The 8,470-nt window shown below is 43.9% G+C and overlaps 1 protein-coding gene across 1 annotated transcript in view; it reads left to right on the top strand.

The window, feature by feature from the left end:
* Window positions 1-556: 556 nt before the first annotated feature.
* The window catches only part of LOC124594429 (serpin B6-like), a 126,554-nt gene continuing 118,640 nt past the window's right edge, over window positions 557-8,470 (top strand). Inside the window, exon 1 of the mRNA XM_047132804.1 lies at window positions 557-614. The gene's annotated coding sequence lies outside the window, so the exon portion shown is untranslated. The remainder of the gene's footprint in view (window positions 615-8,470) is intronic.

Genomic DNA, 8,470 nt, shown 5'->3' with positions numbered 1-8,470 from the left:
TTATGGGCGGCTATAGAAGTAACACGTCTCAATGTTTCTGAAGGGTCTTCCAAGGACTTGTTGAGTCCATGCCGTACTGAGTTCCTGCAGTATGTCGGGAAAAAGGAGGTCCGACACGATATTAATACGTATTTTAAAACTATTGTCATCTCAGTATATTGTTTGCAAGCCAAATGAAGCAGACAACTGCTGCTGGAGTGTGATGAGAGTGCAAATGACTTTCACCAGCTCGTGCCGTGAACCAACGATACTGTGTCTCGTCACGGTAAATATCAGGTCCATGTGTACGTCAACGTTAGCTGGCTCTTCTATTCGACTGACACACTCACGCTTCTTTGAAAGAGCCAGCAGCGAGGAAACTGTTTTGGGTGTCGAGTGGTAGAACACTGCTAAAGAGCTGTGAACAGCTCGAAGTGACCTTGACTTTCAGGTACTGAGAGCAAGTCGGCAGCGAAGCGAGGAGAATAGCGTGGTAATGGGTTTCGCGCTACAAGGTGACGTCAAAGCCTCTCCGCGTCGAAAATAGCAGGTATATACGCTGCGATTACGGCCATGATGGTAGTTAGTCGCAGATTGTGCCGAGACGCGTCTCCTGTCTCGCTGTACGTTTTCTTGTAAGTAATGCTATCGACTGCTGATAGCTAGGTAACAATGCAGTCGCACAGAATTAAACGATCTGTTAACCGTATGAGCATCGCGCAACATGCCACGATGTAAAATCAGTGTCTCTACTGATATACAGGTTTTGAGTCAGCTGCACGATGAAGGCTAAGCAGTATTTATTGGAAATAAGGCCTGCCAGTTACGCAAAACATTTCTTCATATAGATCCATATGTGTAGCAGCACGTATGTGCCCTCGTCAGTGGATTTCCTTTGTTCATTGGGCGAAATGTGAACTTGTTTCAAGTGATAACTAAGCTACGAAAATTATGGCTAAAAAGTTTTTTTTTTCTTGTCATTCACTACCGTACCTTAAGTTTACATTATAGGGTTATGCAGGATTCTCTGCACGTTACGGAGACTGGTAGCTTGTCATCTGCAACTAAGTGCTGTTAATGTGAATTTGGTTGGCGAGCTGACACATCACTTCATATCAAAGGTAATTTTTTTGTGTGTGAAAATATTTCACGCCTCTTTATTTGCGTTTTAGTAAATCCTTTTTCATCCGCGTTGCCATGAGTTATTGAGAACCACACAGAAATGCTACTCATATTTTGCAAAACTTCGTTAGAGAAAAACATTTTTCACTTTGCCGGAACACCCTGCAATATAAATTTAAACTAAGGACAACAAGAAGCCAAGACTGCATTTAGGTCTAATTGTCATAGACTAGTTATTACTTAAAACATGCCCACATAACACAGAGGTGAACAAAGAAAACCCACTGCCGATGACCCAAAGATGTTGAAATGTGTTTGGGTCTTTACGAAGGAGCAGTGCTTTGGATGCTAGGCAGACGTTACAGCAATAAATTTATCTGCAGGCACGGCCAATGTGAAAGCAGAAAATCCAACAGACGAATAAGCAGTATTTGTTTGTAATATGATTATCCTTTGAGCTGGGGCCATCCAAACAGTACTTGTCACGGCGAACAGGTGCTAACTGAGAGATCACGTTTTACTACTCCAACTACAGATATGTTATTTGTCGCAGCTGATAAACAGGCTATAGAGCCTGGTGCACAAAGACGACTTGCGACCATCCATAGAGATCGCTGAATACATCTAATGTGACTTACACCAAACTGTTACTGTTTTTCTCTTCCTTAATTGTCAGTCTTTCATTTATCAGTTATTTATGTGAATCAGAAAATCCAGAACATCACAACTGTACCGATATAAGAATACACTAAAAAAAGGACACTCACCACGAAGAAATTATTCAAATAGAACGGGTATCGGTAGATGTGATGTACATGTACAAACAAACAAAAGATCACAATTTCTAAAAAATTGGATGATTTATTCAAGACAAAGAGCTTCGAAAACTCAGCAAGTCAGTAACTCGTGGGTCCATCTCTGGTCTGTATTCAAGTACTTATTAGACTTGGCATTGATTGACAGTTTCTAGATGTTCTCCTGAGGGATGTCGTGCCAAATTCTGTCCAACTGGCAAGTTAGATGTCAAAATCTCGGCCCTGTCCATAATACTCCAAACGCACTCAATTGGAGAGAGATTCGGCGATCTTGCTGGCCAAAGGAGGGTTTGGCAAGAAAGGAGGGTTTGGCAAGCATGAAGACAAGCACAAGAATCTCTCGCCGTTTGCGGGTGGGCATTTTCTTGCTGAAATGTAAGGCCAGAATGGCTTCTCACTGAGGGCAACAAAACAAGGCTAGAATATTGTCTATGTTCTGCTGTGCTGTACGGGGTCTCTGCTATAAATTGAAATGTCACTCGGGACCATCACTCCCGGGTGTTGGGCAGTAGGTCAGCATCAGTCTGTTTAGTATCCCACCGCTGCCTCTCCACACACGTCTTATTGGGTCTCAGTTCGAAGCGGAACTCATCACAATTCTACTTCAGTCAGTGAGATCCCAGGTCGAAGACCTGTCTGGAGACGCCCGGACAATGGTGGGATATGAACGTGACTGTCGCCCGCCCAATGGCTCGACAACCAGGCGTGATGGTCTGGGGAGCTCTTAATTAACAACTTGACCAGAAGAAGGGATCGGTTGGTAGGACATGTTCTGAGGCATCAAGGGGTCAACAATTTAGTATTGGAGGGCAGCGTGGAGGGTAAAAATCGTAGAGGGAGACCAAGAGATGAATACACTAAGCAGATTCAGAAGGATGTAGGTTGCAGTAGGTACTGGGAGATGAAGAAGCTTGCACAGGACAGAGTAGCATGGAGAGCTGCATCAAACCAGTCTCAGGACTGAAGACCACAACAACAACAACAAGATCTTATGGGACCAAACTGCTTAGGTCATCGGTCCCTAAGCTTACACACTACTTAATCTGACTTATACAAACTTACGCTATGGACTACACACACACCCATGTCCGAGGGAGGACTCGAACCCCCGACGGGGGGAGCAGTGCGGACCGTGGAGACTGGGTGTTGTGCTGTCCTCATCATCATTTCATCCTCGTCACCGGCGAGCAAGTCGCCCAATGTGGCGTCGAATGAAATAAGATTTGCACTTGGCGGCCGAACTTCCCCGGATGCGGCCTTCCGGCCAACGATACCCTACGCTCATTTCCAAACGTTCCCAATGAAATGTTAAAAATTTGTCTTTCCTACAGTTCAAGATTTTGATAGGTCGGTTATAACATTTTTGCCACTGAACAGACCTTTTTTTTAATTTTTGGTCTCAATACGCTTTGAGGTCCCTGAAGAAAGATACAAAGCCGCAGAAACAGTAATCCATTCATATCTGTAATTGTCATTGCTATGTATGAATGTGTCGTAACATTAATCGATTGCACAAAACCCTCTGTCTTTTTTCGTCTCGAAATGGTGAAATGTGGTTTGCTCATAGTTCTTTCACGAAATGTGACTGATCAGCGTTAGATACAGCAGATGTAAGGATAAGAGCAATCTTCATGTCAGCTATGAGTCAATAGCACCTCCTCTACACTTTTATCTGAAGTAAATTTCATTGGTTTGCGACTTTATATATTGTATGATTTCTTTAATCTGCTTAATCAGCTCGAAGCAGATCTGAAAGCTGCTATGTTCAACTCAGGTGCGATTCGGAATGGCCCAGTCTCATAGATCTCAACCGGTAACATTGCGTTGCCTCTCACGAACAGCTCTGAATGGTTCGTATATCGAGAAAGCTTCTCTAAAGAATTGTTGTTCATGTTGAAACTCCTTGGCAAAGTAAAACTTTGTACCGGACGGAGTCTCGAATTCGGCACCTTTGGTTTTCGCGGGAGTGCTCTACCGGGAGAAAGGATATCCCTGAGACGTGGCTTAGGCACAGCCTGGGGGCATTTCCAAAATGAATGGTTCCACTCTGCAGCGGCGAGTGCGCTGATATGAAACTTCCTGGCAGATTAAAACTGTGCCGGACGGAGTCTTGAACGAAGGACTTTTGCTTTTCGAGGGTAAGTGCTCTACAGATTGCGCCTTTCTTCCAGGAGTGCTAGTCTTCCAAGGTTCATAGGAAAGCTTCTGTCAAGTTCAGAAGATAGGAGACGAGGTACTGGCGGAAGTAAAGTTGTCAGGATAGGGTGTGAGTTGTGCTTGAATAGCTCCCAGTTGGTAGAGCACTTGCTCAGAGAAAACAAAGGTCCCGAGTTCGAATCTATGCACGGCACACGCTTTTAATCTGCCAGAAAGTTTCACACCATCGCATACTCCGCTGAAGAGTGAAAAATTTTTAATTCTATCGTTCATGTTGTTTATTCAAGATTAGAGGTTTATGTTAGCTTATTAATGAGAGGTAATGGGACTTTGGGGATACTGAAACTGTACAGGGCAGGTTTTAAGGAGGATTGGTTTGACATTATTGGCTATCCACGTTCAGGAAGACCTACGTGGTGTGATGATGATTGTTTAAACGCGGTAACCCACAATAATCCAAGTCAGTGTACAAGAGAACTGGCACATGTGATGAACTGTGATCATTCCACCCTCATGCGACATTTGAATGCAATGGCAAAGAGTAAAAAATCGGGTGTATGGCTACTGCATGCTCTAAGCCAAAATCACAAAAATCTGCAGGTGGCCATATGGACATTTCTGGATGCTCGTCATCAATTGGTCTGTAAACAACACCGACCATTCCTATCCTGTATCGTTACGAGAAACGGTGTCTTTCCGCTAACTAAGAAAAAGAAAGGAACAGTTTAGCCCAAAAAAATCAAAAACTCCAGAGCAAAGACCTGTTTGTGTCTATGTATGTGTGTGTATTGCACCGCGGACCTAGAAACGACGGAGAGGCTTCGTCCCGCCATAGCCCTCAGTGGTTCACAACCACACAACAGGCCACAGCAGTCCACCCACCCCACCGCCGCCCCACACTGAACCCAGAGTTATTGCGCAGTTGTTCCGCCCCCCCCCCCTCCCCCCCCGGGAACGTCTCACACCATACGAGTATACGAGTGTAACCCCAATGTGTGCGTGGTAGAGTAATTATGGTGAACGCGTACGTGGAGACAGTGTTTGCGCAGCAATCACCGACATAGTGTAACTGAGGCGGAATAAGGGGAACCAGCCCGCATTCGTCGAGGCAGATGGAAAACCGCCTTAAAAACCATCCACAGGCTGGCCGGCACACCAGACCTCGACACTAATCCGCTGGGCGGATTCGTGCCGGGGACCGGCACGTCTTCCCGCTCGGGAAGCAGCGCGTGAGACCGAGCGGCAAGCCAGACGGGCACAAAGACTTGTGGTCATCCACAAAACAGACGTTATGTATCTGGTGGAAAAGCGACGGTATGGTGTACTACGAATTACTTCCCCGAACTGTAATCATCACTGTTGACATTTATTGTCAACAACTGAGAAGTCATCCAGGCGCAATCCAAGAACAACGACGAAGAAGACTGCGTGAGGTGATGCTACTACACGATAATGACCGCTCGTTATTGTTGGGTTGGGAAGTTATTCCACACCCATCTTGTTCACCTGATCTTGCGACCTCAAATTTTCACCTTTTCCTTTCTCAGTCGGTCAATCTTTAAGCAGCTACCTTTCTGGATGATAATGCGCTCCGAACGTAACTCAAACGTGGGATCGAAAAGTTAGTTCAGCATTGGCAGACTGTTACAAATAGCGAAAGAAAATCTGTTATTGATGACTAAAACCTCTGTTATGTGTATCTGTTATGTTTATTACACTTGTGGAAAAACGCCACGAACTTACGCACCAACCTATGGATATTCAATTAGTAAAATGAAGAAACAGCACGACAGTTACTTAAGCAATTGTTGTGCTGTTTCTTCATTTTACAAAATGGACTTACACAGTCGCGGCTACTCCATAAGAAGAACTCTGCGATATTAAATGAATTGCAGATTTGAGTGAACAGTAACTGTGGACAGTTGTTTCAGACGAAAACTGCAAACAGCTTTACAAATTACATGTTATCTTTTTGCCGATGTACCGTACACCAAGGAGAAGCGCCTATCACATTGCTTTGGAGACGGCGGCACTGAAACCTGCTTGTTTTTCAGGCTTGTAGACGATGGTTTTTTTCGCAATCTTGTCGAAAATTGGCATTTTGTGAACTGTGGCTGTAATACTATAAGGTTTATAACTGAAACAGAAACTAGCCACAAGTAAGGTTTACAATATTTATGTTAATCAAACCATGACCGGTTTCGGATTTCTCACAAATCCATCTTCAAATGGTTGTCAGAGTTTTCCTTGTTTTCTTGCTAGGGCTTGTTTTGTATTCGTAATTGGTATTCTGCACTAGGATAAATAGAAATCTTTTTGTTCAGAATTTGGTAGCATTTACCAAAGATTTAGTTCTTTTGGGCTCTATCAAAATATTCAAGAAAAGATTTTAAAGACAGTAAAAGGTGAAATGTGGTGAAAAGATATGTGCTGTATCATTCTGAGTGACGAAACTGCTAAATGTTGTTCTTATGAATTTTAAAATTGAAAAATTTGGCGACGTGGACTATGTAGTGCTGTTCAGTTTTTACACCACACCATTCTCCGTTGAATCACAGCAACAACCATCTTAAGATGAAGTTGTAACAAATTCGGAACTGGTTTGGTTCAAATAAACCTTTATAAACCATACTTGTGGGTGGTTGCTGATTCAGTTATAAAGCTGATATTTTTGTTGTTTGGCTCATGGTAGTGAGAATTTGAATGACTTTTGTAGAATATCTGAAATCAATACGTCTGAATACTCGGTTGGCTATGGCAGTGGAAAAGGTTGGCTGCCTTCCTTTCGTAGATGTGTTGGTCAGGAGGAAGGTTGATGTTATGTTGGCTCACACCGATAGTAGAAAGCATACTCACTTGTATCTACAGGCTGATAGTTGTTCCAGTTGATTCGGGGATAGTTCGTGTCCCGTTTTACACGGACCAAATCATCTGAGGCCCTGAGGGTTTGTCAGCTAAGTTACCTATCTTGAAGTCACCTTTCGTCATACTTGTTATAGCGAAAGACAGATCAGACATGCGTTGCGCTATCGGTCACCCGCTTACTGGTTGAATGATGATTGCACCGAGCTGACACCAAAGTCTACATCTACAGATAAACTCCGCTAGCCACCAAGCGGTGTGTGGCGGAGGGCACAATTAGCGCCAAAGTCATACTTCCCCCACTCGGCTCCACTCGCGGATAGCGCGGGGGAAAAACGACTGTCTGAACGCCTCAGTACGAGCTCTAATTTCCCTTATCTTTGAATGCTGATCATTGCGCGATTTGAAAGTTGGTGGTAATAATATATGCTCTACATCCTAGGTGAAGATCGGATTTCGGAATTTAGTAAGCACCCGCTTCCGCTCAGCGCGCCGTCTATCTGGAAGTGTGTCCCACTTCAAACTTTCTATGAGATCTGTAACGCTCCCGCGGATCTTGCCGCTCTTCTTTGGACCTTCTCAATCTCTTGAATAAGACCCAACTGGTAAGCGTCCCATACAGACGAACAATACTCTAATACTGGACGAACTAACGTATTGTAAGCTATTTCCTTTGTTGAAGGACTACATCGCTTCAGGATTCTACCAATAAACTGCAATCTAGAGTTCGCCTTACCCGTTACTTGTGTAATCTGATCATTCCATTTGAGATCATTTCGAATAGTCACACTCATATACTTGAAAGATGTTACCGCTTCCAAAGACTGGGCATTTATTTTGTACTTGTACATTAATGGGGATTTTCGTCTTGATGTGGGCAGTAGGGTACACTTACTAATATTGAGAGATAACTGCCAGTCATTACGCCACGCATTTATTTTCTGCAAATTCTCACTGATTTGTTCACAACTTCCGTGGGATACTACTTTCCTCTAGACTACAGCATCATCGGCAAACAGTCTAATGCCGCTGTCATTACCATCAACCAGATCGTTTATGTAAATCGTAAAAAGCAGCGGACCTATTACGCTCCCCTGGGGCACACCTGAATTTACGCTTGTTTCTGCTGAAGTCACACCGTTCAGGACGACATACTGCTCGATGTCTGCTAGAAAAATTTATATCCAACCGCATATGTCATAGGATAGACCGTAAGCGTGCACTTTTTGGAGCAAGCGACAGTGCGGAACTGAGTCGAACGCCTTTCGAAAGTCGAGAAATATGGCATCAACCTGGGAGCCTGTATCTAGAGCCAGTTGTATATCATGCACAAAGAGGACAAGCTGTGTCTCGCATGACCGCTGTTTCCTAAAAATGTGCTGGTCTATTTCACTTACCCATATAGCGTTTCCAACAAGATCAGCAGTATTTTCCAGAAATATGATGTAAAATGTGGTTTTCGACCACCGTCTAAGATTATGATCCTTTTAAGCTTGTTTTGCGTACAGCGGGTGTCTATCATGCCCCTTGCAGTT

This window comes from Schistocerca americana, chromosome 2 (assembly GCF_021461395.2).
Source record: "Schistocerca americana isolate TAMUIC-IGC-003095 chromosome 2, iqSchAmer2.1, whole genome shotgun sequence".
Lineage (NCBI taxonomy): Eukaryota > Metazoa > Arthropoda > Insecta > Orthoptera > Acrididae > Schistocerca > Schistocerca americana.
Note: the sequence above shows the minus strand (reverse complement) of the source record. Positions and strands in the feature narration are given on the sequence as shown.